This window comes from Pangasianodon hypophthalmus, chromosome 8, assembly GCF_027358585.1.
Source record: "Pangasianodon hypophthalmus isolate fPanHyp1 chromosome 8, fPanHyp1.pri, whole genome shotgun sequence".
NCBI classification, from domain to species: domain Eukaryota; kingdom Metazoa; phylum Chordata; class Actinopteri; order Siluriformes; family Pangasiidae; genus Pangasianodon; species Pangasianodon hypophthalmus.
The window spans coordinates 13,078,199-13,088,605 of record NC_069717.1 but is presented as its reverse complement, the minus strand read 5'-3'; positions in this window follow the sequence as shown (position 1 = coordinate 13,088,605).

The window sequence follows — 10,407 nt, the reverse complement described above, 5'->3', positions numbered from 1 at the left end:
TGTCTTCTCTGGCTCATTCAGCTCATTTACAAATGTAGCTATTTGTTGCCATTTCACTTTACGTATGGATGAATTTACAGCATATGGCTATGTGATCTTTGTATAATCAGCTACAGCAAGATTATCTGTAACTAAGAGGTTTAAGTGATACAGTGTCTCAATAACATTTGAAAGTGAAACCAATGCAAATCACCTAAAACAGTTTTCTCATTGTTTGCCAAGATCTTCCCCATGCAATATGCTCATTTGAAGACCTTCATAGTCATAGTTGTATTTACAGTTGCAGTACACATGGCCATGTTCCTAAGGTCAGAGGTGGTAGGTGCCTTGTTTAGGGGCACAATGCTGATACAGTAGTAATATAAAGGAGGAAGCATGATTCCTGTTTTTTTTTTTTTTTTTTTTTTGTGTGTTTTTTTTTTTTTTTTTTTTTAAACTTGCAACCACCCCACCCCACAAAGTTGCATGGGAGAGATGATTGAACGGTAGTAAATGCTCATCTGGGTGTATGTTGCCTGCTATGCGTGATTGTTTATATAGATTAATATATACTGATGCTGTTTGTGTGTGGGTGTGCTATCATCTTCATGGATCTGCACGTTATTCTTTGGTGGGGACTGATAAGAATAGATGGCCTTACATTCTGCTCAAGTATTCTACATGTGCATGTTAAACAGGGCTCATTAGTGGAAAAGTACCTGTGACCTGTGGTTCAGGTATTTAAATGCAGTTGTTGCCAAACACAATGTGTGTTCTTGCTGACTGACTTTTGTCTGCTTGTCCTGACTTGCTGTGTTTCACTGATTTAACTACTAGGAAATTTCAGTTTGGAATGGCCCAGACACTGCCCACACCTGTTGTTAATTCCATTTTGTGCCTAATGGTTTGATGCTGATGGAATGAATTGCCCAGCATAATTCATCTTGCATATCACTTTGCATATCACTTACTTGCATATTATCTTGCAAGTTTCAGTTAACACCCAAAGACTTCCCTCTTCCTAGAGTGCTTGAGTGTTGATACAGAAACACCCTGAGCTCTGTTTGAGAGCATGTGAGTGTATATGTGTATTTTGGTATGTTCTTTTATGCTGTGCTGTTACCTACTAAGGTAATTGATTACTTATTTTTGAAGCACTACTCCAGCTCCAGCCCTAGTGTTTAGTAGTGCCTCTTTCTGTTCTTCCTATAAATACACTATATGGTATTGTCATGATGGAACAGTTTTTGGCCCCTTAGTTCCAGTGAAGGGAACTCTAAATGATATAGTATACAAAGACATTCTAGACAACTGTGTGCTTCAGAACTGTGTGCTTGTGGTAACAGTTTGGTGAAGGCCCACATAGTATAGGTGTGATGGTCAAGTGTCCACATACTTTTGGCCGTATAGTGTACCTTGTGCTTTTCGATCAGCTGGTGGACTCTTGTAGCACTGTGGGTGAGGTTGGGTAGGTCACTTTTATTTATGTATATATAATACAAATATAGTTTTTTCATTATTATAATACAAATATAAGTCATACTAACTTTCTTATACTATGGTATATACACTGAGGGGGAAATACTTTTGTTTTTGTTATTTAATTTACTTCCAGGACATATATCCCCTTCAAATTTACCCACAGAATTTCTTTTGACTTTGTACTTTTAAATACAAACAAAAACATGTATTAATAAACATAAACAAAGATATGTTTGAAAAACTAAATTGATAGGGAAAAAAGTATTTGGACAATATATTAAAATGTATATATGAAGATTACATAAAATTTAAATGCTGCAAAAAAAAAAAATCGTGTCAGTCATGCCTCGTGTCATTATAATAGACATTGCCATTAGGTAGAAAGATTTCATGTAACAAGTAGCAATCATGGTGAATGTGAAGGGGCTTCCTGAATTTCTCAGGGACAACATTATATAAAAACACTCAAATGGACAAAGCTACAGAGCCATAGCAAAGAGCTTAAACATCCGTGTCACTACAACTGGTTCGATAATATGCAGGTGGAAAGTTCATGGGGCCACAACTAATCCTTCCCTGACAGGTGCGCCATGCAAGATTTCACAATATGCTCTCAAAATAATGATAAGGAAGATAGGAGAGAAGCCAACAGTCATTCAAAAATACATGAAAGCAGCAAGAACAATAGTTACACAGAGCATCAATTGCTTTTCAATCATCTTCAATCCTACACTCCATGCAAAACTCCTCTGCTAAAAAGAGATGCATGTCTAAAAACATTTAGACAAATTAGATCTCTTTTGGAGCAATATACGCTGGTCAGACCACCAGACCCACAGTGAAGTACAGAGGTGAGAGCAACATGAAATGGGGCTGCTTCTCTGCAAAGGGTACTGGGGCATTACATCTCATCAAAGGAACCACAAATGGAGCAATGTATTGGTACATATTGTAGGAGAATTTAGTCTCATTGGCCAGGAAACTGAATCTGGGGAGAAAATAGATGTTTCAACAAGAGAAGACCCCAAAGGTACAGAATAACTCACAAAGGCCATGCATGGCCTGACTTGAATCCCATTGAAAATTTATGACGGATTTTAAAATGGCAAGTCCTTGTAATCTTTGGATCCTCATAACCTTTGGAAATTAAAGACAATATGCCAAGAGAAATAGGCCAAAACTGAGCCACAATGTCAAAGCTGAAATTGCCAGCTTTGCAACAAAGTACTAATACTTATATCCAAATACTTTTTTCCCTATGCTTATGAATACATGTTTTTTTGTTCATATTTAAAAGTACAAAGTCCAAAGACAGAATGTGTGTAAACCTAAAGTTATGTGCACTGGATGTATAGTAGCTAACAAAAACAAAAGTGTCCAAATACTTATTTCCTTTCACTGTATTTTCACACCCACGCCCCCCACCTTCATACCAAGATTTATAACTATGATGTAGTTTTGTCTCCTAGGACCCTAACCCTGCCTAAGAACAGAGAGGTCAGGATTAAGCAGGCTTCGGTCTGATTAAAATAAGTTAGCTAAGAAGGGACAGCTAATGCTGCTTATATAACAACACCTGTTTGGAAAAAGAGGATCAGGACAGACATCTAATGAAGACATATGGTGTCAGGCCAGGAAAACACATCTGATAACCTCCAGTCTCTCTAGTCTTATGTCAGTCACAGCATTTGACAAACAAAAGCCTTGTCATTTATCTTGACTTGACTGATCACTGTCCACACTGTTTTGTTTTGTTTTTTTACTCAGTTATGGCTGCATCATGAATTTCTCCTCTTTTTGTCCTTTGTTTCTCATTGTGCTTCCTGGATTCGACCTGCACTTGTTTCCCCATTTTACAATTTTGGATTATTCCAGTTTAATGTCATCTGCCTGTATTTTGACTCCCATCGACTATGATTCTTGTATTTGCCCAAATACAGCACACTGAGTTTACAAATTTTCTTCATGTCTTCCATAAATGCATGTTGCAGGCTGTTTTTCAGAATTCACCTGCAGCAACACCCAGCAGGTTTTCCCAGGCCACACATATAAATTCTGTAAATTAATGTTTAATTGTATTGATGTTTTCATTTATGCTGTCACTTATATGGTATATCAGTGTTGTGCAAGTGCAATTTTACACCTTCAGTTCTAAAATTAGAATGTGTGCTTCCTATTTTTGTTAATTTACAAAAATTACATCTTAGTTTCTCAAACCTGTAAATGCAAATATTCAATAATCATGGTTTCAAATTCATGTTTTATGATATTGCACCTTTCACTGGCCATTTCAGCCTTTCTCACTGCATATGAGCCAGCTACAGGCTAGTAACAGATATCTAAACACCCCACATCCTAAATACACCAAGCATGCTTTTAGTTCCATACTACAAGGTTACTGTGTACAAAGTTGAACTGACTCAGGCCAAACATCCCAGCCATGTTTAATGTGTTTGGAGAAATGTTGTGATGTGTTTAATTTGGTGACAGCACATGGTTGTTTGATCACACCTATTCCAAAACTCAAATTGTTATTCCTCAAAATGTTACTTGTTGAAAATGCTAAAATGATGCTGATTAATAACCATATCTTGGGATTTGATTTGAAATTAAGTCCAGTTTTGCCTGAGTTTGTAGTCTAGCTATAGGAAGTTGGCTGAACTGTCCTGCACTGCCCTTTGTAGGAGACACAGTCAATAATATAGTTAATCATCAAGTTTGTGCAGCTGGTATAAAAAATATATGGGGAGTAGAAGACCTGGCTGTGGGTTGTGTAAAAGGGAGGAGTCAGCACAAACTCTATAATCAGTCACAATCTCTAAGCGAATGCTTGCCTTATCCTCGCATGCACTCTCATGTGGAGACATGATCCACACACATACACACAAACCTTGACCTACTTCCGTGAACCTGCTCGTTGACAGCTGACAGATTTAAAGAACAGCAACAGACTTTTACATTAAGTATGACATGAATGATGATGGACAAACAACAGCAGGAAATTGGGTGAAAGTGTATGAGGTTACCTCATGGGGAAATGCCCAGCCTCCCCTTAAGCATTATTCATTGGCTCACACCCATAAATGTCCATTTCACGTATAGTATGACACCGAATTGTGGGGACCACAAATTATAAATAACATTAATGTTTTCAGTAGCAGCAAAATACAGGTCATCCAGGACGGCTCAAGTAATACCAACAGCGTATGGATCCTCTTTTGTTGCAGAAATTAAAGTGAAATCTGGAATAAACATGTTTCTGATATTAGCTGCTTTCTTTGTATTGTCTTTAATATAAAAATACAGCAATAATACAGCGGAAAGCAAACTAGAAAAGTACAGTGGTACACATCACAGTCATCCTAAAAGTCTCATACTCTAAATTATGTAAGACTGTTCTGAGGGTCAGTCTGTCACTTAATTAGGGGTACTGACTATTTTTGGAAGAACTGCTCTGTAATCCACCTTCACCGGAACCAGACATCCAAAACCAACCGCTGCTTTATTAAGTAAGTGCTGGTTGGGTAAAATTACATCCACAAGTACCCGCTTGAAAGTGAAACAATCTTCCTCTGGAAGGTTCACAGATAAATATATTACATACACCATATGGCCAAAAGTTTGTGGACAAACACCACTATCACACCAATATGTTCCAGATTTAGCCCCCCTGTGCTGTTATAATAATCTCCACTCTTCTGGGAAGGCTTTCCACTGGATTTTGGAGTGTGGCTATGGGGATTTCGCCATTCAGCCAAATCCCAGCCATTCAGTGATGGTCAGGTGTCCACAAACATTTAGCAATATAGTGTATAGTTGCTATGAAACCAATCACTTTAGCTCTGAACCTTCATCTGCAGTCCGAGTATGACGTCTCACCTCCAAGAGGGTACCTATGGATATAATTCTACCTAACCAGCACTTACTTAATAAAGCAAGAGTTGGTTTAGGATGTCCAATTCCTTTTTGGTGGCCCCTCAAATAGGCTGGCCAGGGATAGTCAGTAGCCCTAATTAATTGGCTGACTGACCCTGCTAAGCTTATGGAAAAATCACACAGTGTAGGCCTATATTACATCTGTGACAGATAGCACTGCATGCAACATCAACATCAGGAGTGAATTTGATCTGACAAGTAGGGGATGGCTGTAGTATATATACAATAATTTAAACATGAAACTATATAAATAAATAGGTACACCGATAATAGAGTTATATAGAGTTACTGTCATGATATCTAATGGATTGTGAAGTATTAAAACAATATTTTTGCCTATTGGAATGGCTTTGTTTTTTTTTCTTTGTCTGTAATTGATATTCTTAGGCTGACTTTCCTAGAAACATAAAAATTGTACAAATTAACAGTTTATGACTTCAGAAAATTTGTATTGATTTTTCTCTTATGAGTTAAACACCACTTAAAGGCCAGTTTACACTGTATGATTTTCTGCTGCCTTAGTCAAAAAATCATACCCTGTAAGAGAATTTTTTTGGTTGTGATTTGAAATCGGAGTTCTTAAAATGTATAATATCATGGGCTTACCGGAGGCATATTTATTATCATTGTGACCAAACACAGTGCGGTGCAGTGATGAAATTTTAGTTGCATCTCTAGTCCCCCAGACTGAAAAAATATTGACAAGCAGATGGTGTTAAGCTCTAATGATGTGCATAATTTTTGACTGTCCACTTTGTTAGGAACACCTGACATGAAGTCTATAGTAACTCAAATAAGCACTCTTTAAAATCATAGTGAGCAGAAAAGCATCTCAGATGCTTGAGGTGGATGAGCCACAACAGCAGAAGACCATATCAAGTTCCACTCTTGTTAGCCAAGAACAGGAATTTGAGGCTATCATGGGCACAGACTCAGTGAAAGTGGACAGCTGAATATTGGAAAAAGTCCGGGTGATTTTTTTTTTACTTCAAAAAATCTTCAACTGTCCAGTTTGGGTGAGTCTGTGCCCATGATAGCTTCAGATTCCTGTTCTTGGCTGACAGGAGCGGAACCTGATGTGGTCTTCTGTGGTACTATATCCTTCCTGGTAGCTTTTTTCATTAAGTGCTGGACATTTTCTCTCACTAACAGTCATGTTACCTTTGGCTTCAAACTCGTTAACATTCGCATGACAAAATGAAGCCAGTCACTCACACAGCCTACAGCACATGAATACAGTTACTGAGCAACAAAACTATTCTACAGATAAAAGGTCACTGACTGACTATAAATGATGGTGCTATTGCAAGTGCTAGTTATGTATGTAACTGTGGTTCTCTGAACCCTGCATAACCACCAGGGACAGTGAGAATCACCTGTAAAACTTTTTGTGTGCATGCACATTCAATTTAATTTCAATTCAAATTCAATTCAGTTCAATTTTATTTGTAAAGCGCCTTTAACAATGGACATTGTCACAAAGCAGCTTTACAGAATTCTATAAATCCAGGATATAAATTTTAAATGTATGAATTTTTCCACATGCGTGCCAAAACCTTCCAAGTCAGTCACATAGTGACATATGAAGCAGTAACTGTAATAAATACTGCTGTCATCAAGTCAACTTTCCATGGAACCTTTTCACTGGGTTAGTGCCAGGCAGTTATCTATTTCACCCCTCTTAACTGCTAGTGGTGATACCAGCAATGTCAAAGGAATGGGGCTCACTTTAGGACTAACCAGAAGGGTGCTCAGAGATGACTGACACACTCGCACTACTGGCAATATTAACTTTGTAGAACCTGCACAGTGTACAGTTATGCCCAAGTAGCAGCAGCTTGAGTGACATGTGTCTAAATAATGTGCGTTAGGAGGAGATGCTCCTCATAGAGTGGAACGCCATGTTAGGAGCTTGGCATAAAGCCATGTGTAGGCCATGGTGCTGATGTCCACCACAGAGTGGGCCAGCCTGTACTTAGACAAGGGAGCCACTGTGTCTTTCCTCCATGGCAGATGACCAGCTGTTCTGAGGTTCGGATGGCCGTCATCCAGTCTAAATAATACCGTAGGGTGTATATTGAGCACAACAAAGAAATACTGGCCAGACTCATCCTTACTGAAGCCTGCCAGGTCAACCTACTGATTGACAATGTTGGGTGATATGACCATGGGCAGAAATCCCAGATTCATTCACAAGGTCACCCTTTAGTCATCTGGCCACCAACACATGCAAGGCAAAAATGACCATGAGAGCATCTTCATCTCTTTTTACTGTGATCGCTAGCAAAAAGGCAGTTTTTAGAGACATCCATTTCAGTTTGTCGTACTGCGTGATGTAAATGGCCTAAAGTGACTGACGCACAAAAGAGAGATCCCACACTGGGCTCTTAAGGGACCGTGGCAAAAGATGTGCCTTAGAAAGGCCATAACAAGCCAAGAGAGATGCCATTCATGGCTGTGTTGTGCACTGTAAAGGCTGCTATGTACACCTTTAGGGTAGATTGGGGCTTTCTTGTGTTATCTTCTGTGTTTTTCATACTATGCTACCTCCCCAACAGGTTTTTTTAGGTAGATAGCACTCTTAGTCCATTACCTAGTGAACCAGTATCAGGATATATTTATTGATAGAAGCTTCAAAGCACTTCAGTAAGTTTCTCTGGATAAGGGCATCTGGCAAATGCCATAAATGTAAATGTAAATTAACTTACAGTTGTCTAGCAGTCCTTTAAGTAAGCTGACGAGGTGCACACCATTCGCAAAACACCTGCTAGGGGCTATGTGCTGTGGGCTTTTACATTCAGGAATGTTTACTGAGCCTGGAATAGATCTGTTTTTCAATTCAATTCAATTTTATTTGTATTGTGCTTTTAACAACGGACATTGTCACAAAGCAGCTTTACAGAAATAAATATATTCAGGATATACATATTAAATGTATGAATTTGTCCCTAATGAGCAAGCCAGACTCAATGGTGGCAAGGAGAAACTCCCAGAGACGAAATGAGGAAGAAACCTTGAGAGGAACCAAACTCAAAAGGGAACCCATCCTCATCTGGGTGAGAACGAATAGTGCAATTACAAATTAATCCCTTCTATAAGTGTGTGCTACATGGTGAAATAGTGCAATTGTGTAACCAGGAAATTCATCACAGTTTTCACAAGAAGTCTGTTTTGTTGAACTTATCCACTGTTCACTGATGTGACTTGAGTGCAAAACTGTTTGTGGCAATTGCAGTCCTAAAGCTATTATAGCAATTGTAGTCCTAAGCCAGCATAGCATAACTGTTCATACGAATTGTTTTTGATTAACACATTTGGACAAATGACAAATGTGCATTCTTTGCTTAATCCTCTGAGCCTGCACAAGGCCTGAGTCCAGAAAATCTCCCCAGTCGTCCTCCTCTGACAGCTAGGTCATGTGCCACAAGCTGTAATCCACAATATGTTCCAAAGCTTTAGACTGCCTCTAGCAGCATGTAAGAAATAGAAGCCTAACATAGATGATTGCTTTAAGACTACATGGGAAGCCAGGCCTGCTCAAAAAATTCATTAAAATGCACAAATGAAATGTTTCTATATGGAATATAGAAATGGGTCTGTATTCATCACTCTTGGTAAAATTCAGTATTTTGGTGAATCAAATTATCAAATATCTCACTGCAATACCACACTGTATGTTTATTTAAGGCAAACTGTTTTCAGTGGGCAGTGCAGCCTTCATGGAAATCTCATTTGAAGCCCCCGATATGCCACCCATAGAACTTAAGTGAAGCACAGCTTCTAAGGGCTCCTATGGCAGATTCACTGTGAAGTACAATGTGTTTTAATGGCAGAAAAGCTTAATGCTTATTGGACAACAGACTTTTAATACATCATTTGGGGTTAATGAGAGAGTGTGCAGGTGGGTTTTGCATAGAAAATATATCTCAGTGTTTATTGGACAGTGAGCTCTTCGCTTGTCCCGCCCGGACACACGGCTTCTCCGTATGATATTTGGGATACCTCTCAAAGAGGTATTTTTGCCTAGATGCACTCCTTTGTAAAGCCAAAATGCTTAGGGTATTTTCTCAGGAGAATGCATTGACTCTGGACATCAGAAGTAAGAGTAGACATCTTGGTAACAGTAGTAGATTTAAAACACACATTAAATTTAGCTCATTTATTGTGCACCTATAAAATTTGCAGATTTGTCTTGAGTGGCTTTCTGCTAAATGTCTTGGATTGTGACATTTTCACTTAGGGAACAGTATAGATTTGTCTTTCCCTTTACCAGCAGTGTAGATTTGCACGAGTGTCTCACTCATTTTACTTTTAGTGAAGCATATAGTTAGTGGATTATAATATTTTGTCACATTATAACATAACCCAGAAGAGGATGGGATCCCTATTCAGTGTGGTTCCCTATTCAGTGTTTTTCCTTGCCACTGTCACCTCTGTAAAGCTGCTTTGTGATGTCTGTTGTTAAAAAAACATATGTATATAAAATATAAAAAAAAATTTTAATTGAATTGACATGTTGACCTGCGACCCCATTGTTCTGTTAGCCAAATTATATATATATATATATATATATATATATATATATATATATATATATATATATATATATATATATATATATATAAGTTTCCAACTCGCTAGCTGTTTACCAAGGTAAAACCATAGATTGAACACTGTTTGTCTTAGAATCAAATCTACCTAAAACCAGGTTGATCTACAGACATAACTGCTGGTTTTTGTCTGTTTTCTCACTAAATCCAAAGTCAGCCTTCTTGCATGCTGATTCTCTGTCACACTGCTGCTCTCTGGTGTATCTGGATTGTAGTTGTAGCACATGGCAGTTCAGTAGCAGCCGGTGAAAGTATTAGTCATACTTAACTATAATATGTAGCATGCACTTATTGCTATTTTGGGAAATGTACTGTTTTATATATAGGAGCTATTTCAAATACTGCAGTACAGCGTTGCAGGTTTCTGATGTTATCAGCCATAGAAAATGCATAAATTGAT